At 39.1% G+C, this 13,853-nt stretch overlaps 1 protein-coding gene across 1 annotated transcript in view; it reads left to right on the forward strand.

Annotated features, from left to right (window-relative positions):
• The window catches only part of STK39 (serine/threonine kinase 39), a gene marked incomplete at both ends in the record, with an annotated part of 297,779 nt that overhangs the window by 245,238 nt on the left and 38,688 nt on the right, over positions 1-13,853 (forward strand). The window lies entirely within an intron of this gene.

A 13,853-nucleotide genomic window follows, 5' to 3' on the forward strand; every position in this document is an offset into this window, starting at 1 on the left:
AACTAAGGGTGACCTGGGTTCCATGCTTTCTAGCAAACTCTGAGTTTGTAAAGTCTTTTGCCAGATAGTCATAATAATGACCCTGAGTAATCAAGATTGCTTAACATATTAATGCAACAACATTACAATAATTATATTGTTAGTTATAATAGTAATATCAATTAGAAGAACGCCTGTTATTTTATTTATTTTTGTTGGTGCATTGCAGTCATATATCTTAATGGGGTACAGGATGGCAGAGGCATGCATGCACATATCAGTCATTTAGCCCTTCCCCACGTCCCACTCCTTTTCTTCCCCCCTCCCATCTTCTCATGTTTGGCTTAGTGATTGACTTTGATATGTTTGTGAATTTATATCATGTATATTAGGGAGTTTCCCTCTCTCCCCCTCGAATCCCCCTCAGTTAGGCCTCCTTATTTGCTCATCTATGGTTTCTCCTTCTTCATCTAGAGTTCCTACTATGACTCTTTTTCTCCCTAGTCTCCATATATTAGGGAGAGCATGCAACTTTTTACTTTTTGTGACTGACTAATCTGACTTAGCATAATGTTCTCCAGTTCCATCCATTTCCCTGCAAACGATGTAATTTTGTTCTTCTTTATGGCTGAGTAAAATGTTATGATAAAACTTTCTTGGAAAATATTCAAACAAAAGTAATGTTTAAACTTACTTATTGCCTTTAAATGTGTTATACTTAAAAAATTACTTATCAAAATAAGTCTTTCCTCAAAAATGCTGGACTCTATGACTGAGAAGGAATTTGAGGTGGTTATATATAACTCTCAGAATAATTTGTTCCTAAAAACTTGGTAATATAGATCATTATAAAGTAAGTTACAGTATTTTATTTAATTAAGAATACGTACTAGGGTTACAGTGGAAAATTTAAATTGTGACTAGGGGCCGGGATGTAGCTCAGTGGCAAAGCGCCTGCTTTGCAGGTGTGGCACTCTGGGTTTGATACCCGGTTCCAAAAAAGACAAAAAAAACCCACCAAAAACCCCTTTAAATTGTGACTAAATAATCATCATTTGTGTTATTTGTATAAAAATAATGTCATAAATGCAAAAATACCTTTAAAATTAGAAAAATATACTCATATTAATTTGTACAAGAAATATAGTGATTTCGTAAGTTCTGATTCCTTTGCCTAGTGGTACATATGTGAGAGACATAGAAATACTTTATAAAAAACTTATACACACATTTATTTATATGTGAATATCTTGATAGATTCTGTCTTTCATACTCTACAATCCTGTGAGGCCTATTGGCCTGCTGAGTTCTTAAGTTTTTCTGATCAAATGTTAGGAGAAATGTGAGGAAAAGATCAATTCAGCTCCGGTGTTCTACTTTAAATTCCATCTTAGATTCCCTTCTGTGAACCCATCGGTTTCTTGATAAAGGGGAACACTCTTCATTCTCTTTAGAAAAAGAAAACACACATCTTTGTTTGTATCTTCATTTAACCAAGAAGCAAGGAGAACAGTTAATGGCTAAATCAGGATACCCTGCATGGTAAAGAAAACAATGGCCCATACACTAAGCAGCCAGAATTAAAAATTAATTGATCAATGAAGTGAATATAATAGTAAAAAAAATTCTCTTTTAGATACCTATTAATGTTTCCTGTTGGACACAGAATCCAGGATCAATTTGTTCTTTAGTTCAAGTGAATCCTAGCATGTGGTTGGTAAATGCAGAATAAGAGATTCGAGGAAAGGTCTGCTTACATACGCTTTTAAACATGGGCTTGCTTCAGGCCAGCAGTCAAAGTTAGTTTATCCTTCCCCACTCCCCCACCTCCATGATCAGCTGAAGGGGTTTTTGTTGTTGTTGCTGTTGTGTTTTTAGAAGGAAGGAAGGAAGGAAAAAATTAAGGCAAAGTTCACGATAAATAAATAGAAAAAATTGTTCTATCTCTTAATTACTTATTCTTCAAAAAAATCTTCATTTTGCCTTTTTTACCCCTTCCTGGAGCTAAAGTATCCCTGTGTGTAGAATGGTGGAGGTGTGTACAACCCTTTCTAATACAAGAGCAATAAAATGCCTCTGGAAAATATCACACCTAATACTTTACCACATTTGAATATTATATTTGATCATCACATCAATTCTATAAGTTAGACATAAGAGGTTTTTTTAGTCATTATTTTTTGGATGAAAAACTGAAGTCAAAAGAAGTTTCTAGAATATTCCAACTTGTGGCAGTTCTTGAGTTTCCGTCTTTTTGACTCCATGTCCGGAGCTGAACCCTGACCGACACTCAGACTCACATAGTCAGACCCAAAAGGCCACTCTGCTTATGAGAAGGCTCCAGAGTAGGCCAGTCCATAGAGGGGTTAGTGACTGCCAGGGCTGGGACCAGGTGACTGAGGGAGCAACTGATAATAGGTGCGGGTATTTTGGGGGGATGATAAATATTTTGGAATTTAAAGTTGTAGTGGACCTTGTGACTAAAGACCACTGTATTGCACACTTTATTTATTTATTTATTTAATTTACTTACGTATGTACTGGAGATTGAATGAAGAGGCATTCTAATTCTGAACTACATCAACTTTCTTATTTTTTATTGTGAAACAGGATCTTGCTAAGTCACTGAGGTTCTTGCGAATTTGGTGAGGCTGGCCTCAAACCTGTGATCCTACCATCTCAGCCTCTCAAGTAGCATTGTACTATTTATTTATTTATTTATTTATTTATTTATTTATTTATTTATTTATTTATTTATTTATTGGTGGCCCTAGGGATGGAACCCTTCTACCTCCGGGCTACACTCCCAGACCTATTTTATATTTTATTTGGAAACAGGGCCTCTTAAGCCAGCGAGGCTGGCTTTGAACCTGTGTGATTCTCCTGTCTCCGCCTCCCAAGCGCGGGGATTACAACCGTGTGCCACCACGTCCGGTGTTAGCATTGTACACTTTAAAAGTGTGCCTTTTATGGTATGTGAGTTACAGCTCAATTGAAGAAAAGCAAATTGGATCATATTAATGTTTTAATCAAAACCTTCTAATGGCTTTCCACCCCGTGTCTCAATGGCCTTGCACTGAATATCCCAGACACTTCTCAGGGCACCTTCAACCCTCCCCTTTGTGTGCCGCTCCTTAGTCTCTCTGGCTCTTGTCCTCCTCCTCCAGGATGTACCTTCCCCAGCTACACATTTGCTCACTCCCTGTCTCCTAGTGCTTACAGACCATCTGATAACAGGCTTTCCCTGACCAAACTGCTTAAAATTTCACCCCACTCTGCATACTCTTTCCCCTTTCTTGCTTTAGTATTTTGCCTTGTCTCTCCCCATCCTGTAGGCCCTGTATGTCACTATTTCTTTTGTTACTTATATAAGATTTCCCCTTGAGCCTGGAGTTCTTGAAAGCCAAGATGTTCATCTGTTTTGTAAACTGTATGTGCCCAGTGCCCCCAACCTGTTCATTTCTAATAGTAGGCCCTCAATAAACATTTTTTAGAGTTACAGATTCTATTCTGAAATATATAGGTATCTAATAAAACTGTGAAAACAAAGTATCTTTATGGTATAGGGTTCTAGTGTTTTTATAAGAATCTTTTTTATAAGAGTATAAAACTCAAGTAGCATTTGCAAATATGAAATAAGCTCACTTGAGGAAGGCTGTGCAAAAAAAATAGTCTAATTCATGTCGAGGTTTGAATGATTTCTTACAGGTGTATTTTTCAGCTTCTATAAGATAAATGCCTAGCATTTAAATAGATTAGCAGTCTCATAGTTTTTCCCATCAGCATTTTCTTTTGAATTGGAATAAATGCTTATGTTGTTGAAAAGGCAGGAAAAAAAAAAAAGCCATAGCCTGTGTTATGGAGCAGTGAATGTTATGGCTTTTACTCTAGCACAGCTAACATAGGTTACAAAAAAATCTATATTACCTAGCTTCAGGGTAATCTGCCTGTAGTATGCAAACCTTTACAAAGCAGAGTCTGGGTTGAAGAAGGGCCGGTACCATGACATGGAGCCATTGCTTTTCTATAGAAGCATAGCAGTGCAGAAATTAAATGCAGTATTTGTATACTGAAACCATAAACCTAGTTAGTTTTGCTTAAATTCAGCACTACCTTAGGCAAGAAACATTTTTAGTCCTTGTGTAAATAGACATTTATAAGACTGGCAGTGCCTTCTGGGTGGGTGTTGGCTTGAAAAAAAGGGGGTGTTTCATCTGGGAAAAACTAGATGATATGCATGTACAAGTTTGCTTACCCTGCCTGGCTGATTTGGCTAAAAAAATATAAACAGACCAAATCTGAATCCTTATTCCAGTTATTTCAGAGAGGATTCCTAATGATGACCAGCGGTAAAGCAGCAGAGGAACTTCTTTACCTCCTGATTATAAAACAGCTATTGGAAAGAAGTTTTTTTTTCTCCAAGGGAAGCCTAAGGGGGAAAAAAAAACAAATAATTCCTATGTAAAAAGAAAAACATACCTAAATTCTGTTCAGGCCTTGTGATGTGTATTTCTGTTGTCTTTTTAATGAATTCAGAACTTCAGCAATAGATGAAGGGACACAGGTTAGTGTGTTAAACTGGGCAGCTACATGGCCTGCTCAGCTGCTCCTGCAAAGCGGGGACCTCCAGTCTGTAGGGTCTAATACAGGGCTGTATGCATGGGGCTGTGCTGGTATGCAGGAGAGGAAGCTGCTGACTACTGACTGCTCTCACTGGGTTTTTATACCATCATTTCCTGGCTGTGAACAACATATGTCTTTTCCTATGAGTGGAGTTTCAAGCCAGATGTTAAAGTTTCTGTCTCCTAAGACGAGTGCTGTGTTTCTGCATACATTTGTACAATTTTTTCCCCATGGATTTTGAGCCTGGTTGAGTAGTTATCCCTGGATTGAAAGCTTATTTTAGGGATGTATGTTCCCATAAGTTATCTGTGGACTTCTGGACATGTGGTTTATGTTCCTAGAATATTCTTTTTTCTGTACTTGAAGAATCATTTTCAAGACCTATTTGCCTTGCAAGAGTCCCATGCATGTCACTTCCATGAAGACTGCTCTGCTGCCTGCCCCTCCCTCTCACAAACTGCAGGACAGCGTGTCCTGCTGTAGCGTGGCAGAGAACTGGACTGTGAGCTCCTGTCTTTCCTTTAGGCTGTAGTGCTTCCTGTTACTGTCTTCACTTGTGGAGAGGGCGGACACTCCTTCAGGGCAAGGTCTGCCTTCTGTGTTATTGACTCTACCATACTCTCCACACATAGTGCTGAGTAAAAATGATGAATAAAGGAATGCATTTTGTTTCATTTGGCAAATTTAATACTAGATCAGTATTTGAATTTATAATTTTAGACAGTGCAAATATTGTTACATCCTTTAAAAATGTAAAAGTAATTCATCATGACTGGTTCTCTCTCTCTCTCTCTCTCTCTCTCTCTCTCTCTCTCTCTCTCTCTTTTTCTCTCTCTCATTCTCTCATTCTCTCTTTTCCTCTTTCAGAAACTGACTTATCACATGACCCCATGAATCCTGACCCTTGGGAAGGAACTATAGGGTTGTCTACATGGCCTCTATCCAGTAGTGCTGCTGAGATTACAATGTTTCTCAAAGTATGGGCTGTGAAATGCCTGCATCAGGATCTGCTCTGAGATGCTTGTTAAAAATGTGCCTTTCTGGGTTTTAGCCTGGTGTTACAACATCAAAAGATGTGGGCATAGAGTTTGAAGATCAGCATTTTTAACAAGCATCCCGGGCATGTCATATACATGTTAGGATTTCAGAGTCACATCTTTAGACAGTAACCTTTGGAGGAATTTTTTTAGCTCATTTTATCACTTGTGTCTTCCCAGTCTCTCTCATCTCCACTTTTTCTGCCTTATTTGATAATCTTCTCGCTTTAGGAATCTGTTTTGAAACCATGCCAATTAACTTTTTAAAATTGTGTTTGTGTGTATGAGTGGTTTAGATTTGCATATGTGAAAGAGTCTTGTTGGTGTAAATTTTTACCATAATGAGTAGTTACAGCTTTTATTAAAACGAATATTGCTGCTCAGGGTGCAGTAGGCTCTCCAGGTGGCTTCGGCTTTAATTTTTCTAGATGGCAAAGTATCTTCAAGCTCCAAAGTATGGAAGCAATGGAGTCGTCACCCATTCGTGAGCATATGGTTAGATGTGTGCAGGGCTGCTCCCCAGCTCTCACCAGGGCTATTTAAGTCTGTTATGAATGATTGGGATGTTTTGAGCAGCAGTGTTTTGTTTGCAATGAAAGTGTTGGAAAAGAGGGAACATATTCTCTCTTATATTCAGTTCAGTGATTATGCTGTAGTTTCCATTGACGTTGAAACTCAGTGAAGAAAAGCTTTCATTAAGAAAAATAGTGTCTTTCTTGTATAGCTATGCTGTGAATTTTGAATGGTGACAGGTAATTTAAAAAGGAAGAAAACTCAGTAAGCCCTTTCTGGATTTAGACAGGCTTGGGGTTAGTTGGATGATGTCAATAAATACAGTTGAGTGATTCCTGATTAAAAGTTGTCTGTATGTCATGCTTAATACTCCAGAGAATTAGGGACTCTATGTGTCTTGAGAACACCAGGCCGATTAATTTCCTTGTATATTGATTTTTATCAGAAATAGATGCTGAACAATTAAATATAACACAGAGTTCCCATTTTTAAAAAGGCAATGCTGCCAATTTAATTATAGTTTGTTGCTCCTGGTTTTCCAAATATCTTTTTTTCTTTAAAAATCTTTATTAAATAATTAACCTAAATATGAAAATATTATGTTAATATTAAAATTAAAATTTATTTTTTTAATATTAGCAAATGATAGGCTAGACTGTCATGGTCATACAGCTCGGCACTGTGGCACAAGCCTGTAATCTCAGCAACTCAGGAGGTTGAGGCAAAAAGATTGCAAGTTTGAGGCCAGCCCGGGAAACTTAGGGAGACTGTCTGAAAATAAAATAAAAAGAATTTGAGGATGTATATCACTGATAGAGCACCACTGGGTTCCATCACAAGTGCCATAGAAAAGAAAAGGACTATACATATTGTATACTGACTCTAATTCCTTTCAGATGAATGACTTTCAGATGAATTAAAATATTCAGCAACTGAACTCTTTGAAGAGATGTTAGAAACCAAAACAGAATAAATGTGTTATCTTCCTACCCTCCCTCCCTCTCCTCCCCTGCAAAATTCAACATCTATTTGGCCATCGGACTAAGTGTTAATATATTTTGAAGTTGACCTCATAACAGAAAGATGGATAGACTGAAGTAGAATGCATAGAATTCTTGTGTTAATAAAGTGCCATTTTTATAATTTGGTAATTATACTCCCACGCTCCAAATTCAAGAAAATTAACCAGAAGAAAACATTGCTAGTGAACTGCCAGAAGCTGAGCCGCAGTGCCCAGTGGTGCCTATGGGAATGAGCACTCACCAGCCCAGCCCTCCCTATATGTGGCAGCCTGCAGATTCTCATGGAAAATAATCAGCTGTCTAGATATGGGTAGGCGCATCTGTCCTTTATAAAGAAACTTTGATTGGGAGGAGTAATAGGGCAATTCAAAACTACCTTTCAAAATATGGACAAATGCTGTTTCTAGGAGTTTCTAGCATAAAATAACATCTGTGATTTCCCTGAAGAAGTTCTGTTTCAACATAATGCGGTTATAAATCAGTGCAGCAGTAAGCCACACTTACTGCAAACCCTGACCTTCCAATTAACATTGTCACTTTTTATTCAGTTAGGAGTTGGGCATCCTCCTTAAAATCCACTGGTACAGGGAGCCCAGTTAAGATCTGAACTAAGTTTCACCTAGGTGAAATAAGAGCTTGCTAGTGGATTAGTCCAGCTCACTAGAGTCTTGCTCTTTTCAATTACTTTAAGTTGTCCTGTTTTAATTAAAATGTTAATTTGTCTTTTAAATATAGGATGAGATATACCTGAAGATTATATTTTCTGACTATCGAATTACAGTAAGCCCCACATTGCCAGTTCCTACCTATGAGAAGAGTGTCTTTCTCATGGAAGCAAAGTAGGTTTATCCTGGCTGAGGAAAACTAGCCTAGCTTTTGTGGTAATATCTGTTTTTTCTATCATTACCACAGTGTAAGATTTAAATTAAATGATTCTTTTGTTGAATAGTCTTTTCCATCGGTAGGCTCATTTTTGGCAGTGATGTGTGTGTGTGTGTGTGTGTGTGTGTGTGTGTGTGTGTGTGTATGTGTGTGTGTGTGTGTTTGAGAGAGGGAGGGAGGGAGGGAGGGAGGGAATGAGAATATCTCTGGGCCTACATAAATTTTAACTAGTCTATCCATAGTATTATATTCTAGATATAAGTAGATGGTCAGTTCTGCTATTTAATAGCCTGATAGGTCTCCCCATGCCAAAGTGAACTCTCTCACTGCTGTTTTTTTTTTTAACTTTATTTGTGTATCTCATAATGATCACTTATATAATAGGAAATTGAGCTTCTTGTTTACCTAATTGAAATCAAAAAGTCAAGAAAGAAAATTAGGTCCACATGTTTGGCTTATTGTGAGATTATTATCATTATTTTGGTATCAATTAAAACTTTAAACTTGATCCTACATCTTTAATTTTTTAATTTATATATTATATTTATAATTGTAATTATATATCAGTGAGATTCAAAGTGATACATTCATATGATGCATCTTGAGTACGATTATCATTGTTTTTCAAACAAAGACCTTCTTGCCAATCCTAAGAAAACCTAGTTCTTAATATTGAACCATGTAAATTTAACGTCTAAAAGGTTTTATAAGACTCTTGTTACTCAGGATTCATTTTAAGAAGAGAGAATTTGGCTTGTCACCTTCTAATAGATTGAGAAGCTTGTCCTTGATGTGGAGTCCAGGCTCTTTCCATTGTAAGAATCAACTCCTGTGCCCAATTTTGTTCTTAAGTTAATGGTTTCGAAAGTGTACACTATACTTTGTAACCCATGGTAACCATTCCACAAATACAAGTTTTCCTGCAGGGTTATGAGCCATAGAACTACCCAGCAGGAATCCAGTCAGGAAAGCATCCTGGTCGCCATGGAAGCAAGCCCATGAATCTGGCTATACATGGTTCTGATCATAGTATACTGTGGTAGAAAGTGAAGGAGCTTCCCATTAGACTTGGGAGGGAGAGAGAGAGAAACAGAGAGACAGACATCAAACATACATACTGGGGTGAACCCAAGGGACCTCTACCTCCTAACTACAAATCTTTTTATTTTTCATTTTGAAACAAGGTCTCACTAGGTTGCTGAGAGTCTCACTACATTGTTTATGCCTCCTTAAACCTAAGCTTCTCTTGTCTCAGCCTCCCAAATACTGAGGTTACAGGCATGCACCATTATACCCAGTCACAAATTTTTTTCCACATAATTTTTTAAAGTAAAATGCTGTTACCTCTATCCTTTGGAAATTTGTTCAGCCAAGAGAAGTTTGTTACAAGAAATGAGGATATTGGATCTAAAGTATTTTCTCAATAGTAGACTCTTTGGAGGGTTCATTTATTACTGATTATGTGACTTCTTGCCAGGTTGTAGTTGTTGGCTGGGTCTTGAGAAACTCAGTAATGCTCACGACTTATTTCTTCATTGAATGGGTGGATCTGGGGTCATGATTCTGCTTGTCAGAGCTCTGCACTTGTCTTTTTGTGATAGGCAGGGTCAGGACAGCAAAGGGCATCAGAACCGCGTAGGCACTTGCCTGACTTTCCTCCCAATGGATTGACTCTAAACTCCTCACATATTCTTCTCACTATTTTGCTGCTAATTCTTATATTTGTCACTGGTATGGAGTGGTAAGGTGAGGATGACATACAATAAGAACTTAACAGCTGCTAGAAAGGTAGAGTATAGCATAAGAGGGTTTAACTCACATAGCAGTATACTTTGAGAAGCATAAAAATGCTAACAGTCATTCTAATTGATGGGCTCCTCAGCCCCGTCTCAGGATTCCCCCCCACCCCATGGCAATAGAGATCGAACCCAAGAGCATCTGTCTCTGAGCTATACTCCCAGCCCTATTTTTAATTCTTTATTTGAAATAGAGTCTCACTAAGTTACATAGGCCCTCACTAAGTAGCTGAGGCTGGCTGCAAACCTGCAATCCTCCTGTCTCAGCCTCCCAAGTACAGGGATTACAAGCATGCATCACCATGCTGGGCCTCAGGAGTTTGTTTTTTATTTTTAAGTCTCTTTTCTTAGTGCTCATGAAGATTATTTATTAGGTAAGAAATGGGTATATGAAGTTAACTTTTGATTTTTTTTTTCAGGATGAATTTTTTTTGTCACAAATGCAGAATTCTGCATTTAAAATAGCTCCAATCTGTGGCTTTGTTTGTTTAATTAACAATACAACTTAATCTTCTAGGCATATTCTAAAATATCTATGTAATTTAAATAGACTAAATAGTTCTTAGCCACTATTAATAGATATAGCCCTGGGATATTACTGGGAGTCACCAGGTGGGTATCCCAGGGGTCCTTACATCATTTGTCAGTGCTGGTTAGCGTGTGGTCATCTCATTGGCTCCCATTTGTCCCATCTCGAAAGACTGAGCATCAGTATCTTCAGGCAGCACGAGGTCCCCAGTACCCACAACAGATGAGCTGCTTTCCAGAAGGTTCCAGGGCACTTCCTGTTATTGGGCTAGCATGAAGCTTGCATCCATGCAGCAGTAGGGAGAAGAGCCTTCTTTGGCCCTCAGGCCCTGAAACGACTGCTGTGTCTATTCATTTATTAAGTGAAGCACAGTATCTGTTTTGTGCTGGGCACACCTGGTGAACAAAACAGGCAGGGACTTTGCTCACATGAAACGTGCAGCCTAACATGAAGGGCAGATGTCAGGCGAGTCAACACACACATGTCAGTGAGGTTGCCAATTGTGAAGTGCTCTGAAGGAAAAGCAGTATACTGTAAAAAAGTTAGTAACAGAATTGGGTCTGGTGGCTCACCCGTAATCCCAGCACTTCTGAGGCAGAGACAGGAAGATCACAGGTTTGAGGACATCCTCAGTAACTTAGCGAGGCGCTTAGCATCCTAGCAAGACCCTGTTTCTAAACAAAAATAATATTAAAAATTCTGGGCTTGTAGCTTGGAGGTAGACCACCCCCCAGACTCAATCTCCAGTGCCACATTAAAAAGAAGAAGAAGAAAAAAATCCCGCCACTAACAACAAAATACAGTAATAAAAAGGGGCTTCCCTCACTGGGTTAAAGAACAAGGAAAGCCCCCCTCTCCTGCAAGGGAGATACCTAAGTGAAGTCTGAGATGAAGCCTGTGCTAGCTGGGCACATGTGGAGATAATGAACTTTGTCGTAGAGGACCGGCGTGGACAGATCAGGTGAATGAGCAGCGTGGAGGGTGATATGAGCTCAGGTGGGGGAGGCAGGGGCCAGATCAGAAAGGACCTTGTTAGCAGCTGTTCGCCATAATGACTTCTGAAAGCTAAATCCCAGTCATTCGATTTTGATCAAGTCCCACGTAAAGTATAAATCTTGTGCCTTTCTTGCTTTTTACCTATCAAAAGAGGGCAAATAAATGCTTTCCTGTAGACTCATTTCATTCTGCAGAGTGTTGCAATATATAATTTACTCTGGGTTAGGTCTCTTTGCTGTCTGAATTGATTCCCATTTGACTGAGGTGTGTAGGAAACACTGAGGGACAGGAACATTGCCCTGGAGGACCAGAGGAATAGAATCAAACCTAAATGATATTTCAACATTCTAGCTCCATTTATGTTTGAGGGCCTTTCAAAGTGACTTGCAATTTAATGTTTGGGGACCAGGCGAGCTTCAGAGATACTATTCAGTAATTCTGAATCCAATTACTCCATCAAAAGCAAATTAGAGTTCCTAGAAAATGCAAAGCTTGGACATTAATTGCAGGCATTTTCTTTATATTAATTGGTAACCACAGGGTCTTCATGTATATTCCCAAAGAGAATGGAGTATATTTTCTATTTCATAATATTGCCTTATCCACACACAAATGATGGTGTGGGCTGAGATAGCACTATGCATAGAGTAGAACTATTATCATTATAATAGAGTACAGAAGGCATAAAATATTCATGTTCATTGAGTTAAAGCAAACCTGCCATTTCAAGTCCATTAATTGCGACTGAATTTAGTGAATTTTCTTTCAGGGACTAACACTCTAATTACCTAAATTAAAGTGGCCTCGTGTTCAGAAGGCATGCTCAGTAAAATAAGTTTCTGTTTAGCTACCCTTTGTCCTGGGGAACTAGATGCAGGACTGGGGGAAGGCTTCCCCACAGTTATGTTTCTGGAGTATTTATAAGTCAATAGAACTGATATCACTGGTCATTCCTTTGTTTTTACCCTTCCTTTAATTGACTTCATTCTCTCTGCAATACTTTCTTTCAAGGGAAAGAGCTTTCCAGACTTCTAAGGGGTAAAGGTAATAAATACATTCAATAGCATAGAAATGACTATACAGAACTGTAATCTTTAACTTACATCTCCCACTCATTTATTTATTTTTATTTGTTTGTTTGTTTATTTATTTATTTATTTATTTATTTATTTTGTGGGTCTGGGGATGGAACCCAGAGGCATTCGACCTCCAAGCTACACCCCTTGCCCATTTTTTTCTTTATTTTGAAACAGGGTCTCACTGAGTTGCAAAGGGCCTGATTAAGTAGTAGCTGAGGCTGTCCTTGAATCACGATCCTTGAGATTTGGATGCTGGGATTAGAAGCCTGTGCCACCACGCCCAGCAAGTTTTGGAATTTTGAGCATTTCTGATTTGGGATTTTCAGATTAGGGATGCCAAACTTGTACTACTTTTCATGATTAGCTTTTAAAATAGTCTTGTCTTTATTTAGACTTTGAGAATCTGAAGCAAACATAAAGACCATGTGGTGTTGCGAGGGGGGTAGGATCAGACACATCTCAGTTCCTCAGTCAGTACGGGTGACTAGGGGAAGTTAGCTCACCGTCCTAGGCATGGACATCTTCTCTACCCAGAGAGCACCCGCCTGCCTCACAGGGCTGTAGAGGTCTGCTGGGTTACAGTAGGAGTATTCTGGGGTGGCTGGCCTCTCAGGTACTCAGCATGTGGTATTCTTTCTCATATTTTAGAGGCAATTCATCTGGTCTTCTATCTAATACCAGACTTCTTTTCGAAAATACCCCATACAGTCAGCGCATATAAAGATAAGTTGCAGCTTCCCCAAGTAAAGTGAGACTCCCATCCTTGGCAGGGCACGGAGGAACCAGCTCCATATGGGAAAGAGTAACTGAGGTGCTATAGCCCTGCTTACTGCCCTGGAGATTCACACATTTGTCACCCCACCTCTGTGCTAGTGGGGGGAGCCACCATCTCCCATCACTGCTCTGCCCCAAACAGTGCTGACAAGTGCTATAAAAACCGTGAACTGAGAGCAGAGACAAAGAAATAAGCAACTAAATAAATTAGTCTAACCTGAGTTTTCTTGTCCTCAGCATGGAGTCAGATGACTGTAGAGATGCTTCCTTGTTTAGTTTTCTTCACGAGGGCCCTTTCCTGTTGCCTGGGAGGACCATCCAGCATGTGTACAGGACCTCAAAGTCTAGATGTATGTGTGAGGAAGCCCCAAGGGAGAAGTCCAAATCTCCATTTCCTCTTCAGGCTCATTCTTTGAACTCCAGTTCCTTAGCCAAGAGTCTACCTTTCTCATTTTGTGAGTTCTAGTTCTTTTGCCAGACACCCTTTTCTCTGATAGACGATAATAGGATTGTCCACCAGCTTTGTGGGCAGTCCCACACTTTCCTGAAAGGTGGTGTCCAGACTTGTATTTCTTTTCCAAAGGAGCCTAACCATACTCGTAGACTACAACAGGATGACCCAG

This window comes from Muscardinus avellanarius, assembly GCF_963383645.1.
Source record: "Muscardinus avellanarius genome assembly, chromosome: 2".
NCBI lineage: Eukaryota > Metazoa > Chordata > Mammalia > Rodentia > Gliridae > Muscardinus > Muscardinus avellanarius.